Source organism: Rattus norvegicus, chromosome 1, assembly GCF_021556685.1.
Source record: "Rattus norvegicus strain SHRSP/BbbUtx chromosome 1, alternate assembly SHRSP_T2T, whole genome shotgun sequence".
NCBI classification, from domain to species: domain Eukaryota; kingdom Metazoa; phylum Chordata; class Mammalia; order Rodentia; family Muridae; genus Rattus; species Rattus norvegicus.
The window spans coordinates 268,149,623-268,169,142 of record NC_141534.1 but is presented as its reverse complement, the minus strand read 5'-3'; positions in this window follow the sequence as shown (position 1 = coordinate 268,169,142).

Here is a 19,520-nt window from a genome sequence, read left to right as displayed (position 1 = left end):
TTTTTTTTCTTTGAGTTTATCTATATAGTGGATAATGTTGATGGATTTCTGTATATTGAACCATTCCTGCATCCATGGGATGAAGCCTACTTGATCATGGTGAATAATTCTTTTGATGAATTCTTGGATTCAGTTTTTGAGAATTTTTTTGAGTATTTTTGCATCAATATTCATGAGGAAAATTGGTCTGAAGTTCTCTTTCTTTGTAGGGTTTTTGTGTGGTTTAGGTATAAGCATAATTGTGGTTTCAAAGAAAGAATTGGGTAGTGTTCCTTCTGTTTCTATTTCTGTTTCTGTTTCTATAGTTTGAAGAGTATTGGTATTAGGTCTTCTTTGAAGGTCTAATAGAATTCTGAACTAAAACCCTCAGGGTTTGGACTTGTTTTGGTTGGGAGACTTTTAATGACTGCTTTCATTTCACTAGGGGTGATGGGACTGTTTAGATGGTTTATCTGTTCATGATTTAATTTTGGTACCTAGTATCTGTCTAGAAAATTGTCAATTTCATCCAGATTTTCCAGTTTTGTTGAATATGGGCTTTTGCAATTGATGTGATAATTTTTTGAATCTCTTCAGTTTCTGTTGTTATGTCTCCCTTTTCATTTCTGATTTCATTAATTTGGGTAATGTCTCTGTCCTCTCTGGTTAGTCTGGCTAAGGATTTATCTATCATGTTGATTTTCTCAAAGAACCAGCTCCTGGTTTCGTTGATTCTTTGTATAGTTCTCTTTGTTTCTACTTGGTTGATTTCAGTCCTGAGTTTGACTCTTTCCTGAAGTCTACTCCTCATGGGTGTATTTGCTTCTTTTGTTCTAAAGCTTTTAGGTGTGCTGTTCAGCTGCTAGTGTGTGCTTTCTTCAGTTTCTTTATGCAGGCACTCAGAGCTATGAGTTTTCCTCTTAGCACTCCTTTCATTGTGTCCCATAAGTTTGGATATGTTGTGCCTTCATTTTCACTAAATTATAAAACATCTTTAATTTCTTTCTTTATTTCTTCCCTGACCTAGTTATCATTGAGTTGTTCTGCTTCCATGTGTATGTGGGTTTTCTGGTGTTTCTGCTGTTATTGTAGACCAGCTTTAGTCCATGGTGATCTGATCGGATGCATAGGATTATTTCAATTTTCTCTGCTCAAAATGGTTCACTAAAATGATACAGAGCTTCAACTCAACAGGTTTCAAAACCAGTGAAGACCTATTGGTGCTTTAGTCAAAAGGCCAATAGTAATCTTAAGTTCTAAAGTTTTTCTTCTTTGGCCTCTAGGAGGTATTGGCTTTGTCTGCAGTCTGGGTTCCCAAGTTGGTAAAAGGCTAGGAAGATGGCTATCAACAGCCAATAATGCTTTTTTTTAAGGTCAGATTTGGGGGCGGTGAGAGACAGGGTCTCCTATATTTGTTCTATTTGAGCCATCCTCCTAACCCAACCTATTCAACAGTAAGCTCATAGGCTATTAACTCCCAACCAAGTCAGCGATGAAAGTAAAGCCATACCAGTTTGTTTAAGAACCACACGCTCTCAGTCACCTGATATGAAGGGAAAGATGGGCATGGTGGTACGCAACTCCTCTTTCTCTTCTCCTTTGACTTCTCAGTCCTTCATCTCATTCTTGGAATACTGAGCCTGGGACGAGCCTCCCACTGCCAGTGCCTGAGTACCTTGTTCTTCCCCTAACAAATTACTCACCATACTTTATTAGAACTTGTCAAATGATAACTCCCTTCCTCCTTCGTCTAAGGTGCATGAGTGCAAAGTACACGAGCAACCGTTCACCCTGCTCTGAATCAGGAGGACTGTACTGCAGCCGGGAGTCAGTAAACAGCCTTGCTGTGCTGACCAATGGTCTATGAAAATGTCCATGATTTCTTTACCAATGCCAATGACCTAAGCCCTACTTCACATATGAACAAATGGAGACTCAGAGAGGATGAAACGTTGTGATGGGCCAGAGCTGATGTTTGAATCACTGTTCTCACTCCAGGAAGTATGTGCTACTATTGCCCTGCCCACAGAGAGCAAAAGATTTGTGAAGTCTGAGGGCATGACGTTGTCTCTGGTAGAGGACAGGCGCAGTGATCTTAACCTCTACCATGGTGGGATCCTGAGTTCATCAACACCATGGGGAAGTGCTTCTTTCTGTTCAGGTTAACGCTCTCTTATCTCATTATTCCCCTTCTTGCAGCATAAGATGTCACTGTCTAGGATGTCAAAGAACAAAGGGTTCAGATGGGAGGAGACGTTGACATTTTAGAGCTTATAACACTTCGAAACCAGACTTTTATAGAAAGGTGTGTTTCACATAGTGTTCAGGACAACCCAGGGGATAGACAGCACTTTTTCCTTTTGAAGAAGGCAAGGATTAGAAAGACTGAACTCTTTACCTAGGATACAGAGGCTTTAAATTGTCAAAATACTGACTATGGTGACTGTCTATAGCCTCAGTCAAAAACCCATAATCCATCCAGGTGCAGACTTGTACACGCATGATCTCAGTACTCAGGAGGCTGAGGCAGGAGGATGGGGAGTTAAAGGTCAGCTTGGCTTATAAATCAAGTTCGCATTTCAAAAATAAAAATGAAAGAGAAAAGAAAGAGGAAGAGTCAACAGCTGCCACCATAACTTGCCCAGACCGGGGGATGCCACACTGTAGTCTCTGCCAATCAGAAGCTGAGTTTAAGGTCAGTCTGGGCAACTAGTGAGACTTCATCTCAAAAAATAGCTAAAAGTGTTAGGGGTCCATCTCAGTGGTAGAGTTCTGACTTAGTGTGGGGAGGCCCCGTGTTTACTCCTTAGTCTTTTGCCAGGAAAACAGGGGTTGGGGTGGAGGTGGGATGCGGTGTTGGAGAACGATAAAAGAGAGAGGCATCATCCTCTCTGCCCTTCTGTCACTGGGAAACAAGTGGGAAACCACCACGGCTTGTGTGGGTTTCATCATAAAATAAAGCTTTACCTTTTTTTGTTGAACTGGTTGATTTAACATTTCACTCTCATCCTAGGATTAAGTATTTATGAAGGGCTTGTTGTAAGTGTTGCGCAATATTACAGTGTTCCTGAGGAGAACATTAATATTAACCCAGAGCGCTATGTGTAGAAAGTGAAGGGAGAGGCCTTGGGAGATGCTTCAGGATTTACGTCTTACTTCAGATGCAGAGGAAGCCAGGAGCTCAGATCTACCCAGCATCCCTGCTCTTGTCATCTCTCGCTCTACTGTTCTTCCACCCCTCAGCTGTCCTCTGACATGACCCTACTCACCGGAAGATTATTTCCTTGTGTCAGCCCCGATAGATCTAGACGCGGACATCTGACAGGGAGGCAGAGGGGATCGAGGCTATGGGTCACAGGCACTCTTCTGAGCCAGAAGGCGACCTTTCAGAAGGGTGAGTCTGAACTTAAAAGGGTCGTGGGAGGCAGGAGAGAGCACACGATATAGCTGAGGGAAGGAAAATCAAATCCTCTGCCAGAAGACCAAGTAGATGCTGGCCTGTCCCGTACAACGTCTGGATGGAGTTACACTGTGCTAGACAAGAAAGGACACAGAGCGAAAGAACCATGTCACAAGAAGACAATGTGTGTTTCAAAGTAGCACATCTTGAGTGGGAGATGAGAGTGGCATTTGGGGGGTTAAAACAATTATAAAAAGAGCATCCTATCAAGCACAAAGCTGCTTGAATCTTGAAGAAAGGTGACCAGCTGGATGCTCAGAGAAGAAAGAGAGAAGGAGCCATCTATGAAGGGAACAGGCAGCGACAAAGACTTGGAAACACAGAAGGACAGAGAAAATAAAGTAGGGGAAGATAAAGGAGAGGAAAGAAGGGAAATGGGGGGGGGTGTTTCCCAAGGGCGAGAGAAACTGAGAAATTGAGCGGCTTCCTTTAAAAAAATATTATTTCCAGTTCCTGGCTATTATGAATAAAGCTGCTATTAACAGCTGAGCAAGTGTCCTTGTGGTAGGATTGTATTTCCTTTGGGTATGTGCCCAGAAGTGGTACAGCTGGGTCCTGAGGTAGACTGAGTCCCAATTTCTGAGGGGCCGCCATATTGATTTCCAAAGTGGCTGTACTAGTTTGGACTCCTACCAGCAATGGAGGCGTGTTCCCCTTACTGCATATCCTCACCAGCATGAGCTGTCACTTGCGGTTTTGATCCCAGGCATTCTGACAAGATGTAAGACGGAGTCTTAGAGTCGTTTTGATTTGCATCTCCCTGACGGCTAAGGATGTTGAATGTTCCTTTGAGTGCTTCCTTGGCCGTTTGAGACCCCTCTATTGGGAACTCTCTGTTGAGATCTGTGCCCCCTTTTAAAATTGGATTGCTTGGCTTGTTTTCAGAGAGTTTGCAGGGGTCTGATCCTCTGCATATATGTTATGACTGTGTAGCTTGGCCTTACTGAGGGACTCCTAACAGTATGAGTGTGTGTGTGTGTGTGCGCGCGCTCGCATGCATGTGTGTGCATGTGTGTGTGTGTGTGTGTGTGTCCGGGGTGGGGTATGGTGTTTGTGTGTGTGTGTGTGTGTGGTGTATGGTGTGTATGTGTGTGTGTGTGTGTGTGTGTGACTCTTCTACCTGCTTTTGGGATCCTTGTCGTGTTGCTAGGTTGTCTTTTTCAGCCGTAACACAAGGGGAGGTGCCTAGTCTTGTTGCAACTTGATATACCATGTTTTGTTGATATCTCTGGGAAGCCTGCCCTTTTCTTAAGGGAAATAGAGGAGTGGACTGGGAGGAGAGGAGGGAGAGGAAACTGAACAGGATATAATATATGAAAGAGGAATAAATAAAAAAAATTAAGAAGAATTATCATCATTGTTGTTATTATTTGGGGGTTTTGAGACAGGGTCTCTCTATGCGGACTAGGCATAGAGAGAGATCTGCCTGCCTCTGCCTCTGAGTGCTGGGATTAAAAGCAGGTACCACCAATGCCTGTCCCTATTTTTACTGGTTTTTTTTCTAATTCTGTGTCTGTGTGTCCGGTGGCACGTGTATGTGAGTACAGCTACTCTCTGACACCAAGGGTGCTTGTAAGCTACTCCGTGTGGGTGTTTGGGTCCTTTGCAAGATCAGTGCTCTTACCTATTTATTGATCTCTCTAGGCTCTGCTTCTGTCTTTGAACCTCTTTGTGTATTAAAAGAAAACAAAACAATATAAGAACGGGGGAGGGGGTGGGGACAGTTGAGTTGGCCAAGTGTGGGCCTACGACCACTACACAGAAACACAGGCACCTCTCCTCCACTCACACCCAAACAAGGCAACCCCGAGCAGTTGTAAAACTCTGAACTTCTAAAAATCTTCACATTTTTAACGCTCAGCCTCTCCCACAACCCCAACCAACTGAGCCATTCTCTCGAAAACACATAAAGTGCCTGACGCGCCCTGTGTAGGCTGCGTGCTGGCCACACAGGAAAAGTACATAGATGTCCTCTGTTACCTAAACTACCGACAGAGATGAATTTATAGACGACACCAAAGGTTTAGCCTCATGGTCTTATTGCTCCACAGCAGCCCTGTTCTAGGCTTGTCAGGGCTTGGCCCTGGGTGAGGGGTAGGGTGCACTTAGCAGTGGCCTCCTAGAGTGGGATACAGAGCTTCTGTGGTGCTGACATCCAGGAAGTACTATACCCATCATTGTCCTGGGATGGTTCCTTGAACTGTACAGTATAGAGCCTACACTCCTGGTGTGGTGGCCCATGCAGACTGCTGTGAGTTTCCAAGGCATGGAGAGAAATGCCCAAACCCAGGAGGCAGGTCCCAGAAGAACAGTACCCAGAGGCTGAGGATGGGGCTTAGTTGGTCAGGTACTTGCCTAATGTGCAAAGGCCATGGGTTTAACTTCCCAAATCACATAGAAACAGGGATGGTGACATATGGCAGTTATCCTAGCACTTGGATAGCAGAGTCAGGAAGTTTTAGAGTACAAGGTTCACCCTTACCTACGCAAGGCGGCCAGCCTGGGCCGTCATATGTTTTGTTTCACAGCATTGTAAAGACACAAGAAGACTGATACATGTGTGAACTCACAGAGACAGTGACAGCATGCACTGGGCCTGCAGAGGTTCAGACCAGACAAACCAGAGCAGGGAAGAGGATGCGCACAAAGTCCTAGCCCTAGCTGAGAAGCTGCTTGCAGTCGGTGCCTCCTGAGAAAAGGAAAACCAGTTTTTTCTAGTGGAATGTCACTGGCTTTATCAACTCTACTCCATGCAGACCCTGTGTCCCATAGTAGTTGACCAACTCAAAACAGACTCTACATCGTTGTTGAGTGTGTGTGTGTGTGTGTGTGTGTGTTTTAGTATTTATTGTTTTTTTGTTTTTGTTTTTATTATTTGTTTTGAGAGAGGAAAGAAATCATGAAGTTGGAAGTTGGTTAGGGACAGGGAGGATGTGGGATGAGTCCAGGGAGGGAAAGAATATAATCAAAATATATTTTATGAAAATAATTTAAAAAATAACATTTAAATAGTTTTTAAAAAAAAAGAAAAAGAAAGAAAGAAAGAAATCCTTTTTCAAAAAAAGGAAAAATTCAAGTTCACTCAAGATCCATGGCCACATCTGAAGTTCATGCCCAGCCTGGGATATACGAGCTGCCATCTTTGTTAGAGTCCTTAAACAGCAGAGTTTGGTACTTGCCAACACCAAGTGTCAGAAACACAAGTTGGCTGGAGTTCTTTAGTAGTAGAGAGTCACCCTCTGGGTGGTGACATAATTGTTATAATTGACAATGCTAACACAATTCACTGCCATAAGCAGAAACAGAACACGTTCTGTACAGTAGAAGGCTTGTCGGCTCGAAAGCGCTTGCATCAAAACAGCATGTGCTTTGGAAGGAATTCCTAGAACCCCTTTGGTTTAAGCAAATTCAATAAGCGAAAAAGCTGACTCTATACCCCAAAAAGGGCTAATTCAGGGGAATTATCCACTTTGCAAAACAGTGCTTCACTTTACAGAAACATACCCCTGCGGCACTTCCTTCCACATGTCGCTCTTCTTAGCGTGTTTATGACATGAAATCCTTCTACAAGAATAGCATTGGACTCATTGAGTTTAGGGGGCACTCATGGTGTGGCGAGGGAGGGATTGTGGTTGGGAAATGCATACAGACCAGCACAGGAGCTCTGATGTCATCAATATGGCTCCCTTGACAAGTTTCAGCAGCTCCAGGTGTTTCTAGACGCATGCCTCTGAACCCCTAGGGAGATGGCTGTGGGGTGGGGAGGCTGCCATGATGGATTTCGTAAGGGGAAGGCCAACCTGGCTCTGGAAAACTGAGTGACTCATTAAAGGTTACCAGCGAGTCAGAGGGCAGGCCCAGGCCTTCCCAGCTGGGCCCAGTGAGTTTAAAAGCCTGGAGTTTCCTTCCTCTTACTTAATTCCTATCTTCTTGAATGTGAGTTGCACTTAGTGATTTGCTCGAAACCCAGAGAAAATGGAAATATAGTTACTTGCAGGTAGAGAGATACACAAATAATACCTTAACTGAGATGAGTATCAAGTTTTGTTTTGTTTTGTTTTGTTTTTCCATGTGGTGAGATTTAATGGGGGAACGAGACAAGGGGAAGGGGTGAGAGAAAGAAGAGAAAAGAGGAGTATCAAGGTTTTTATCATCACCAGATAAAACTGGCTGAGACCCAGGGAGGTGGTGCAATGATAAAGTGCTTGCCTTGCAACCATCAGGACCTGAGTTCAAGCCCCAGTACTCGTGTAAAATACTTGGTGGTGTGCTTTTAATGCCGCAGTGCTTGGCAGCAGATACAGGCGGATCCTGGGGCTCATAGCCAGTCAGGGAGCTCTGGGCCAGTGAGAGAACCTAATTTAAAAACAAAGATGGATTGTGCCTAAGGAACGACACCTGTTCAAGTTTACTGACTGCTGCTGTGGTAACCACCACATCCAAGAGCAACCTGGGGAAGGATTTATTTGAATTGAAGGTTACAGTCCAACCTGAGGGACAGCAAGAATGTTGGAAGCAAGAATTGGAGCAAGGATTACAGAGGAGTGCTGCTTCCTGACTTGTTTGTCATGACTTGTCAGCCTGCTTTCTCATACAACACAGGCCTTTCTGCCTACGCCCACAGTGGGCTGGGCCCTTCCACATCAACCAGCAATCAAGAAAATGCTCCCCACAGATATGCCCACAGATCTGTTGGAAGCAGTTCCTCAACTGAGATTTCCTCTTCCCCATCTGAGATTTGTGTCAAGTTGACAAAAACTAACCCAGCACAGAGGCTGGGATTGTTTTTCAAATTCTACATGCAGACACATGCAGCCCCATGCACCTGCATGTATGTGTGTGAGAGAGTGCTTGTGTATACAGTTAGGAACATGACTGATTGGTACCAAGTGCCAAGCAAATGCATGTCAGCTTTGTAGGGTCGGGTGACTGCCATACTTGAGTTTAATTAAGAAATGTTGGTCATTGCCGTTAAGAGTCATTCTACAAACCAGCTGACAACTACTGTACAAACACTCTCAGGGTCATGAAAGGCCAAGGGACTGTCACGGACTGGAGAAGCTGAGAAGACAATGCCAATGGAGTCGGAGGGGGGTGGGGACCTTGAAATAGCAGAGGGATGTTTGTGGGGAAACAGTGGATGTGGAAATGCGTTTTCCTAAAACAACAAAACAAAAAAGACCCTTGGAAATAAAATAAGTACCACACACCAGAATTAACCAGGTTCCGAGTCTGTATAGGTCAGTAAGCTTCTATACAGTTAGAATAGCTAACGTCTTCATTCTGACAAACGGACTGTGGCTACAGGCAAAGGGTAGATGAGTATCTTTGTACTCTTCTGTAAATCTGGAAATATTTCCAGAAAAACTGCTTGCTTTTGAAGTGAACACGGGCAGCTCTGTTCTTGCTGGTTTAGGAAGTTGGGGTAGTACTGTGGCTGGGGTAAAGTCTGGCCAGTCTGGCCAGCTTCTTTTGTGGAAGGAGCCTACCCCGTTTTCCACAGAATACAGTGCCTCTCCTCTCTGTTGCTGAGATTATCCCAGCTTCCTGCTAGATTGTAAAGATGCCGCTGATTGGGGTGGTCCAGCCAGAAAGTTGGACTCCCAAGTCAGCAAGAGAGATGAAGCCAGGCTATGTGGAGCTTTTTCCACAGAGCCTAGCTAGCTTCTCAAAAATGGTTGACAGGACTTTGGAAATCTCATAAGTAAAGAGTATAAAGTTAATCAATTATAGCTCACACATCAAGCTGTCTGGCACCTTGGTACACACAATGGCTGAAAGGAGAAGAGGGAATCTGGAGAGCCTGTGTGGGAGGTGGTTGTTTCTGGCTGATGCTGACATCTCCAGGTATGGCCACCCTTAACTTCTTCTCTCCAGGTACATAGACTCTGCCTGGCCCATTGGTGGTCACTATGACATTTCTTTTGCATTAAAAAGTAGCAAGCCTCCCTGGGTGGTGGTGGTGGTGGTGATGCCAGTACTCTAGAGGCAGAGGCAATTGATCTCTGTGAGTTCGAGACCAGTCTGGTACACAAAGAGCCAGGGCTACACAGAGAAACCTTGTCTGGAAAACAAAACAAAACAAAACGACAGAAAAGCAAAGAAAGAACTAAGGAGAGAAACAAGGAAAGAAGAAAAGCGGCTAGTTTCTTGATTTGCTTTGACTCCTCAGACATAGTCAGATGGCGACGCTGGACAGTTCTGCATCTAGCCTTTCAGAGTTCTAGCAGCTTCCGCAATCCCTCTTAAATCCAGTTTTCACAGACGCGATTCTTCTAGTCCTTGGCCTGCTGTGAGGAAGCCTGAGAGCTTCGGGAGAGGCACATAGAAGAAGGAAGAGGTTTCACCTAAGCCCATGAAACCGTGAAGACTTGAACCTCCCAGGCACAGCTTAGCTATCCAGTCACTCTGTTGTTATCTAAGGTAACAGGAACATCCAGAGCAGAAGCAGGGCTCTCTGACCATGGTAAGCCCCAACAGGAAGTAGGAATAAATCGTTGGGTTGATTTGTTACGCAGCAATGGATAGCTGAAACATTCATTGGCTCTTTCTGGCGCTCAACCACTTAAGTGAATGCTTATGAATTTTAGTTCTTTAACCTTAAATCAAAAGAGGAGAAAAATGCATCTCCGTTATGGAATATAGTTGTACAGAATTTCAGGTATATATTAAGTAAGGACTTGGAATTACTGGATTGAAGAATCTATTTGACTAGAAGGCTTGTATGACACTCTCCACCTTTCATCCCCCGACTTCTGCCCAGTAGCCATTGAATACAATGGGCACAGGGTCTGCAGGACCTGTGTTTCTGTTGTTGCCCAAGCCTGGAACGACCTTCCTATATTTAAAGATTTTTATTTTTATTGAAGCATATGCCTGCGTGTGTCTGTGAGCCTATGGCATGTGTGTATGTGGGCCTCACGTGTGTCTGAGTTCAGGAGAGGCGTTGGATCGCCTACAGTTATGAGTGGATGTGAACTGCCAGATGTGGGTGCCGAGAGCTGAACTCTGATTCTCTGGAAGAGCAGCAGCAAGGGCTCTTAACTACTGGGTCAGCTCTACAGCTTCAGGAACGTTCTCGTAGATGTGTCCGCGATGTCCTCATCTGTCCCAGGTCTACTCTGAATACTGTCTTGTCAGTACAGCCCAACTTCAAATTGCTAGTCTCTCCTTTCACGGTCCTCTGTCTCCTTCCCCCTTGTTGACACACACGTGATGTTTTAGCTCCCTTTGTATTTCTGTTCATCTCCCGTCTATAGAAACACACCTCCAGGGATGTGGAGTTTTGATATAAATCCAGAACTTAGAATTCACATAGCAGAGCTTTCACACACTAACTCTCTGCTGAATGAATGACTACTGGAGACCCAAAGCCTCACCGACGGTGGTTTCAGGCTGTCCCTGGATGAACAGTTCCCTCTGTAAATGAACCATGAGACAGTATATCAGTTCTGTTAGACAAGAGATGGTCTCCAACTCCAACTTCAAACAGGAATCAAAGCAGTGTTCTAGGCTGCTCTCCCCCACAGCCGTTCAGCTCGGCCATGGTAGTGCAAAGTCAGCCCTTGGCGGTTTGTACAAAGGCTTGGTTGTGTGCATAAAATCACCATTGGGAGCTGAATTTGAATCTCATATCACAATTTCATTCTCCCTTCAGTATTTTTTCCTGCCACTCACCACAGGAGACTCCAGCTCAGAGCTCACGACCTTCTGTAACTTCCGTTTCAGGGGTTTGATCCCCTCTATCTGGCCTCAGGCACCAGACGTGCACACAATGCACATACATACATGTGTGTGGGGGAACATGTATACACAAAAAATAAAGATAAATAAATCCTGAAATGTGCATAAAATTTGATGGTCTGTAAGCCATGTAGGAATCTACAGTAAAAACCTTTGGCTTACGGGCTGTGGTAAGTAGAGCGCTGATCTTGAGGAACTCCAAGTGGCTCAAAGTGTGGGAGAGCAAGCAATTCAGTTTCTAGGCAAACAGCCAGAAGACTATTCCCTTTTAAAAGAAGTATTATTCATATTACCAACAATATGACTTCATGAATATTCATAGCGGCTTCTGCATTCGAGACACTTTATAGCCCCTGTGACCCGGGGAGAAGGTGCCAGGCAGCAGCTAAAGGGAAGGGACCTTCATAGTCTCCAAATGCCAAGTGTGCTAACAGCCCTCGCTTTCCTCCTGTAAGAGAGGTGATGAGCGTGTGCAGGAGCAGAGGCAGGGCATCCCGCGTGGCACGAGAGTCAGCCTGACCAGGTGCGAACGCAGAATGATGACCGGCTAACTCTTTCCGTGGGCCAGTTAGTTCTGCTGGGCCCGTTGCCTGAACAGTCCCCAGACAGTCACTGCGTTATGGTTCACCACAGAAACCCAGCGTGTAGCAGATATATCTAATTGTCAGAGATTGGCTCACGTGGTTTGGGAAGCTGAGAAGGCCTGTGACTGCTGTCAGTAAAGCTGGACACCCAGGAAAACTCAAGTTCAAAGCCCAAGAAGCAGAGAGCCATTCTGTAAGACCTGGCCTGGTGTGAGCAGAGAGGGCTAACACTGCAGTCAGGAAGACAGCTTATAGAGCCCATCTTTCTGCACGTTGGGAGGGACATCCTCTTTTACTGACTCTGCCAATTCAAATACCACTGCCACCTACAACCACCCTACCAGCCATAACCAACATATAAGGTTATCTCGTTACCTGAGTATCCCATGGCCCAGTCACACTGACAGTTAGAGCTACTTACCACAGCTGTCTTTTGTCAGTAGGAAAGGGGTGTGCAGGGTGTATATCTGTCTGTCTGTCGGTCTGTATGTATGCATGTACTTGTGTATGTGTGAGTGTGTGTATGTGTTTGTGTGTGTATGTATATGTGTATGTGTATGTGTGAGTGTATGAATATGAATATGTGTTTGTGTTGTATGTGTCTCTCTGTTTATGTGTAAGTATGTGTGGGTAGTGTGTGTGTGTGTGTGTGTGTGTGTGTGTGTGTGTGTGTGTTTGTGTGATAGACATGCTCAGAATAGGACCAGTTTAAACCTACCACCTTTCTGATTACAGAGCAGGTGGGTTAGTCTAGGAATTAAAATACAAGACAGTGCTAACATCCCTAGATGCAATCAATGCTCCTGCCTCCCAATTCACACACTCGGCTTCTAGATCCAATGCTCATACCTCTCAATTCACACACTCAGCTTCTAGATCCAGTGCTTGTGCCTGTGAGCTCACACACTCGGCTTTGTTTTGTTTTGTATTTGTTTTGTGGTGCTTATGCCAAATGTGACCTATTTGGTTAAGTAAGAATTCACCTTTAGAGTTCCAGAGCTACTCAAAGCTGATTGCTAAAAATCAGGGCTGGGCTTGAACGATAGCTCAGTGCTTAAGAACACTGACTTCTCTTGCAGAGGACCTGGGTTTGAGTCCCAGCACTTGTGTGGCAGCTCAGTCATCTACAGCACAAGTTCCAGGGGAGCTGACTCCCTCTTCTGACCTCCACAGGCATCAGACATGCACAGACATATGTGTAGTCAAAACTCCTGCATACATAAATAAAGTAATAATAATAATAAAAACACATACACAAAACCCTCCTGTTTGGACTTATCCCAGTTTTCTCTTTATATCTGACTTACTGTTAAGGGTGTTTAAAAAAGATTTTAATTGTTTATTTATTTACATTAAATTTATTTATTCCCTTTACAACCCAATATCAGCCCTTCCTCTCCTCCTAGTATCCCCACTCTGTTCTTTTTTGAGTAGGGGAAGCTCCCCACTGAGTGTTGACACCCCCTCTGCGCGCTCACACACACACACACACACACACACACACACACACACACACACACACACATCAAGTCGCTGTGGTAGTAGGCACATCTCTTCCACTGAGGCCAGACAAGGTCTAATTTAGGGCCATGGAACCCACGGGCAGGCAGACGGGCAGGCGGGCGGGTGGGCAGGCAGGCAGGCAAGCAACAGGCACAGGGACAGCCAGCCCCTGCTCCAGTTGGTTGGGAAACCCACATAAAGGTCTAGCTGCTCATCTACTTATGTGCATGGGGCCTAGGTCCAGTCTGTGCTCAATCTTTGGTTGGTGATTCAGTCCCTTGGAGTCCCCAAGCGCCCAGGTTAGTTGACTCTGTTGGTCTTCCTGTGGAGTCCCTGTCCTCTTCAGGTCTGTCAGTCTTTCTCCCAACTCTTCTGTAAGATTCCCCGAGCTCCAGCTAATGCTTGGGTGTGAGTCTCTGCATCTCTTTCCTTGGCTGTTGGGTGGAGCCTCTCAGAGGACAGTTATGCTGGGCTCCTGTCTGCGAGCATAGGATTGTGTCAGGGATTGGTTCTTGCCCATGAGATGGGTCTCAATTTGTACCGGTCAATGGTTGGCCATTCCCTCAGTCTCTTCTCTGTCTTTGTCCAGGCACATTATGTAGGCAGGCCACATTTTGGGTCAAAGGCTTTGTGGGTAGGTTGCTGTCCTTCTCCTCCACTGGGAGTCCTGCCTGGCTACAGGAAGTGGTACTTCAGGATCATATCCCCACTGTGGAAGTCTCAACTAGAGTTTCCCCCTTGTACCTTTCGAGGCCTCTCCCCTTCCCAGGTCTCTGGCACCTCCTAGAGATTGCCTCCCCCAACTCAGCCAATCTCCCTTCTGTCTCCCCTGCTCTCCCTACAGATACGACCTCCCCCTCCCTTTCCTCTCCCTCCCTTCCCCCTCCCTTTCCCCTTCCCTTCCCCCTCCCTTCTGCTCCCTTTCCCCCTCCCTTCTGCTCCCTTCCCCCTCCCTTTCCCCTCCCTTCTCCTCCCTTCCCCCTCCCTTCTTCCCTTCCCCCTCCCTTCCCCCTTCCTCCCTCCCTTTCCCCTTTTCCCTTCTTTTCCCCCTCCTTTCCTCCAACCCTTTCTTCCTCCCTTCCCCTCCCTTCCCCCTCCCCTCTTCCTCTAGTTACCTCCTTCCATGGATCTCCAAATCTATTTTGTTTCTCCTATTGAGAAAGGATTTTTTTTAATTTTTAAAAAAGTATTTAATTCTTAAATTTTTATTGTTTATGAGTTAGCGCCCATGTGTATGTACAAGCGAGTACAGTGCTTTCACATCAGGCCTGAAGAGGGCATCAGACCCCGAGTTGGAGTTACAGGCAGTGGGAGATGTCTGACTTGGGTGCTGGGAACTGTATGTGATCATCTGTAAGAGTATTACGTGCTCTTAACCCCCGTCTCTCCAGACCCTATTCTTTTTTTACATATGTGTGTGTGTCTATGTGTGTTGGGCTGTGTCCTGCCTTGCAGCTTGGGTGCCCAGCGCACAGCAGGCATGCAGCGGGGAGAGGGGAATGTCAGAATGAAGTCTTTAATGGGGGTCCTTAGTCCTTGTTTTCCCTGGTGGGAAAGCAGTGGAGTCTGGGGCAATCGGTGTGGTTCCCTGTTTCCTGAGAACCCAGGCGCCCCTTGGGTACCACCAGTATTCGGGACGGTGGTCCTCGGTCCATTCTTCCCTCAGGACACCCATGAGCCAAGAAGGAAGGGGAAGGCAGAGTCCAGGACAGTGGTGGAATCCAGTGTGATTCTGAGTGAAGGCTGAGAGCTCAGAGGGGCTGGGAGAGAGAAACCTTATCTGAGAGAAGTAAGCACAAGAAGAAGGTATCCTCCCCAGCGATCCCTGATGAAGACCTGGCCCTTCAAACTGCTGTATCTGATGGGGAATGTGAATGCATACACCTTATTTAAGGTGAACCACGGATTAAATACCATTTGCAGGAAGGGATGCCCAGGAAGAGAAGCTCATTGGCTGAATCCTCAGGGCCTATCTACGTGCCTCATTAGCATACAGAACTATGCTATGAGACCGATTGCTGTGGTCTTCTCAGTGGGGTGTTGTGGTTACCTCTTCTGCAGCAGGTAGAGTTACATAGGGAGTTGGCACCATTCCTATCAATCTCAGTTCTGAGAGTTACAGGGCTTGAGCTTAATCGGCCTTACCAGCTCTTCCGTCTGGTGGTACAGTCCAGTTGCCTCACATATAATATATGAGTTGTGCACATGCATGCAGAAGCCCACAGAGGCCGGAGGATAACATCGGATCCCTGGGAACTGGAGTCACACGCAGCTGTGACTCACCTTGTAGGTGCTCACTACTGAAGCCAGGTCCTCTGCCGGAGCTAAAGGCTCTTAGCCACCTCTCCAATCTCCAGTTAGTGATGTTTTAAAATAACGTTTTGTCCCATTGATCATATCCTTGGGGATGGAAAAAAAAAGAAAGTCAAATTCACACGTGCAGAAGAAACTCCTTTCTCTTCCTTTCCTTTTCGTTCTCTTATTAGGAGAAAAGGAGCTTGAAGATAAATAAGTACATACATACATATATACATACATATATACATGCATATATACATACACACATATATACATACATACATGCATACATACATGTATATACACACATATACATATATACATACATGCATATATACACATACATATATACATGCTATATACATGCATGCATATATACATATACATGCATGCATATATACATATACATACACGCTATATACATACACACATACATATATACATATATACAAACATATATACATGCATATATACATACATATATACATGCTATATACATACACACATACATATATACATGCATATATACATACATAATACACATATATACATGCTATATACATACATATACATATATACATACATATATACACATATATACATGCTATATACATACACACATACATATATATACATACATACATACATAATACATACATACATACATACATACATACATAAATGAAGCTAAAGGAGAAGAGAGGTTATAGAACAAGCCAAATCCTCATCTCCAGGAAATAGTTATTGTTAAAAACATGTCTCCATACTTAAAAGCAAAGCCTCACACATTATCAACCTTTGAGTGTGGGTTCCCTCCCCCCCCCCCGTTACTGTATCTCAGACACATCTTTCCAGGCTAATGAATAGACACCTACCCCGCGGCTCTTCGCGATGCCGTGTGCAATCATTTGCAGATAAAGCTTTGTCTTGCATCATTTTCTGGCTGGTGTGTGCTTACTCTTGTTTTTCTCTTTGAGTGACGGGTTATAATTTTACCAAAATAAACAGTCCTTAACCAGACATACTATGTTGCTTCTGATTACAATTTTCTTTGGCTAAATTACTATTGGTAGAATGGTCAGGGTGCTGACCTACTTAAGACATTTTGTTCATGGTTCCCACACCGAGTGTTATTCACACTGTACCAAAGGTAAACCCAAGTACACCATGAGGGTCTACTAACCTAAACCTCACCAGTACTGAACAGTACTGAATGTGAACATTTTTACAGTTTCTGAGAGTCTGACAGGCGGGGAAATATATCTTGCCATTTTGACTTGCATTCCTTTGATTTCCAGGGAGGTTAAGTAGGTTTTAAATGTTAGCTGATCAACCTTGTAAATTTATATTTTTTAACGCTTATTACCCATGGTCTTGTGGCACTTAAATCCCCCTATGTCGTCCCCACAGACACAAATACACCAGAATATTTTTAAGACAAATCCCAGACATCATACCCATTACATATTTTCATTATATATTTTATTTCAAAGTTTGGGTTGAATGTGTTATGTAGCCAAGCTTGGCCTTGATCTCCTGATCCTCTGGCCTCAGTTTACTGAGTGTTGGGAACATAGGCCTGGATTGCCATATCTGGCTTTATTTAGCATGTTTCTTTTTAATCAAGGGATTCTTTTTTCTTAAAATATGTTATCAAATTTGAAATATAACAATAATTGATTAAAATACCACAAGAATCTAGTCAGTAGTACCCCCTCCCCTTCCTCTCTTCTTCTCTTAGGAACAAGGCCAGGGTCTGCTCTATCGTAATCACGTATTCCTCCCGGATTCTCATTTTCCTTTTTCACAGCTGACACACTTGAATTAGAATCTGTGCAGAGCCCAAACATTTGCATGTAGCCACTATATCTGTTTAGTCTCCCTTCTTCTTTTTGTGACCTTCCCTTTCTTTTGTAATGAGGTGAAAGTCACATAATTATCCTCTTCAGAGTCTTCACCTGCTTGAAATAGGGTCTTGCTTTGTATCCTAGGCTCAATGGGAACTCAAGCCTCGCGTCCACCGGGCAACTACTTTATCACAGACTACATCCTCATGCCTTGTGATTTTGAGTCAGGGTTTTACAACATAGCTCAGGCTGTTTATGAACTCATTACGTAGCCTGTGTTAACCTCCTGCCTCGGCCTCATGGGTAATGGGAGTACAAGCATATGTCGCCACACCCACCTGTAATCATCATTTAGAGGCTATGATATAGTAATTAGCTTGTTTACAACTCTGTGCAGACGGGACTGCTCTCTAGTCTGGAAACTTTGTTCTAGAAAGGTACCCTGCAGGTACTCATACTCACTTGCTCTCTCCCATGAGTCCCTGGCCACCCTTAGTCTTTCATGGCTTTGCCTATTAATTCCCTTGCTTTATAGAAAAAGATTCACACTCCTCCTCCTCCTCCTCCTCCTCTTCCTCCCCCTTCTTTTCCTCCTCCTCCTCCTCTTCCTCCTCTCCCTCCTCCTCCCCTCCTCCCCCTCCTCCTCCCCCTTCTCTTCCTCCTCCTCCTCCTCCCCCTCCTCCTCCCCCTTCTCTTCCTCCTCTTCCTCCTCCTCCCCTTCTCCTCCCCTCCTCCTCCTCTTCCTCCTCCTTCTCTTCCTCCTCTTCCTCCTCTTCCTCCTCCTCCCCTCCTCCCCCTCCTCCTCCCCCTTCTCTTCCTCCTCCTCCTCCTCCCCCTCCTCCTCCCCCTTCTCTTCCTCCTCTTCCTCCTCCTCCCCTTCTCCTCCCCTCCTCCTCCTCTTCCTCCTCCTTCTCTTCCTCCTCCTCCCTTCCTCCTCCTCCCCTCCTCCCCCTCCTCCTCTTCCTCCTCCTCCTCCCTTCCTCCTCCTCCCTTCCTCCCCCTCCTCCCCTCCTCCTCCTCTTCCTCCTCCCCTCCTCCCCCTCCTCCTCCCCTCCTCCTCCTCCCCTCCCTTCCTCCTCCTCCCCTCCTCCTCCTCCTCCCCTCCTCCTCCTCCCCTCCTCCTCCTCCTCCTCCTCTTCCTCCTCCCCTCCTCCTCCTCCCCTCCCTTCCTCCTCCTCCTCCCCTCCTCCTCCTCCCCTCCTCCTCCTCCTCCTCCCCTCCTCCTCCTTCTCCCCTCCTCCTCCTCCTCCTCTTCCTCCTCCCACTCCTCCTTTGGCTTCCCTAGCACGGATTGAGTCATCCTCCCCAGTAAGTTCCCACATCTGAATTTTGCTGATTGTCTGTCCTCTGCTCTTATATATTTGGTTAATTAGTGATCAGACTTGGCAACATGCTCAGATTCCAGTTTGCTGTTTTGTTTTTGTACTGGCACCTTTCGTATTTAGTCCTGTGTATGACTTTCCACGAGGGAATAGTTACTTTTCAAAATGAGATTAATTAGTGGACTTGGGTATATTATCAGCCTGCTCAACTTAGTGTGAAGTTCCCATTAGCTGTGTGTGTGTGTGTGTGTGTGTGTGTGTGTGTGTGTGTGTGTACGCATATCTTGTGCAGAAGCCAAAGATTAATGTTTGGTGTTGTCTTAGAGTTTCAGTTGCTGTGATGATGACCATGACCAAAAGCAACATTGGGAAGGAAAGGATTCATTTCAGTAATTCTTCCACATCACTGTTCATTGTCAGAGGAAGTCAGTACAGGAACCTCAAGGCAAGAGCTGATGCACAGGCCATGAAGGGTGCTGTTACTGGCTTGCTCCCATCTTGCTTGTTTCTCTCTCTCTCTCTCTCTCTCTCTCTCTCTCTCTCTCTCTCTCTCTCTCTCTCTCAGATGGGCTCTCTCTGTCTTGGAATTCACTATATAGATATAGTGGCTGGTCTTGCACTCATGGAGATCCAATTGTCTCTGCGTCCCAGGTGTTGGGATTAAAGGCATGTGCCACCAGTGCCTGATTCCTCACTGAACCCAAGACTCTTGTCCAGGGATGGCCCGACCCACAATGGGCGGTGTCCTCTCACATCAATCACTAATTAAGAAAATGCCCTACTT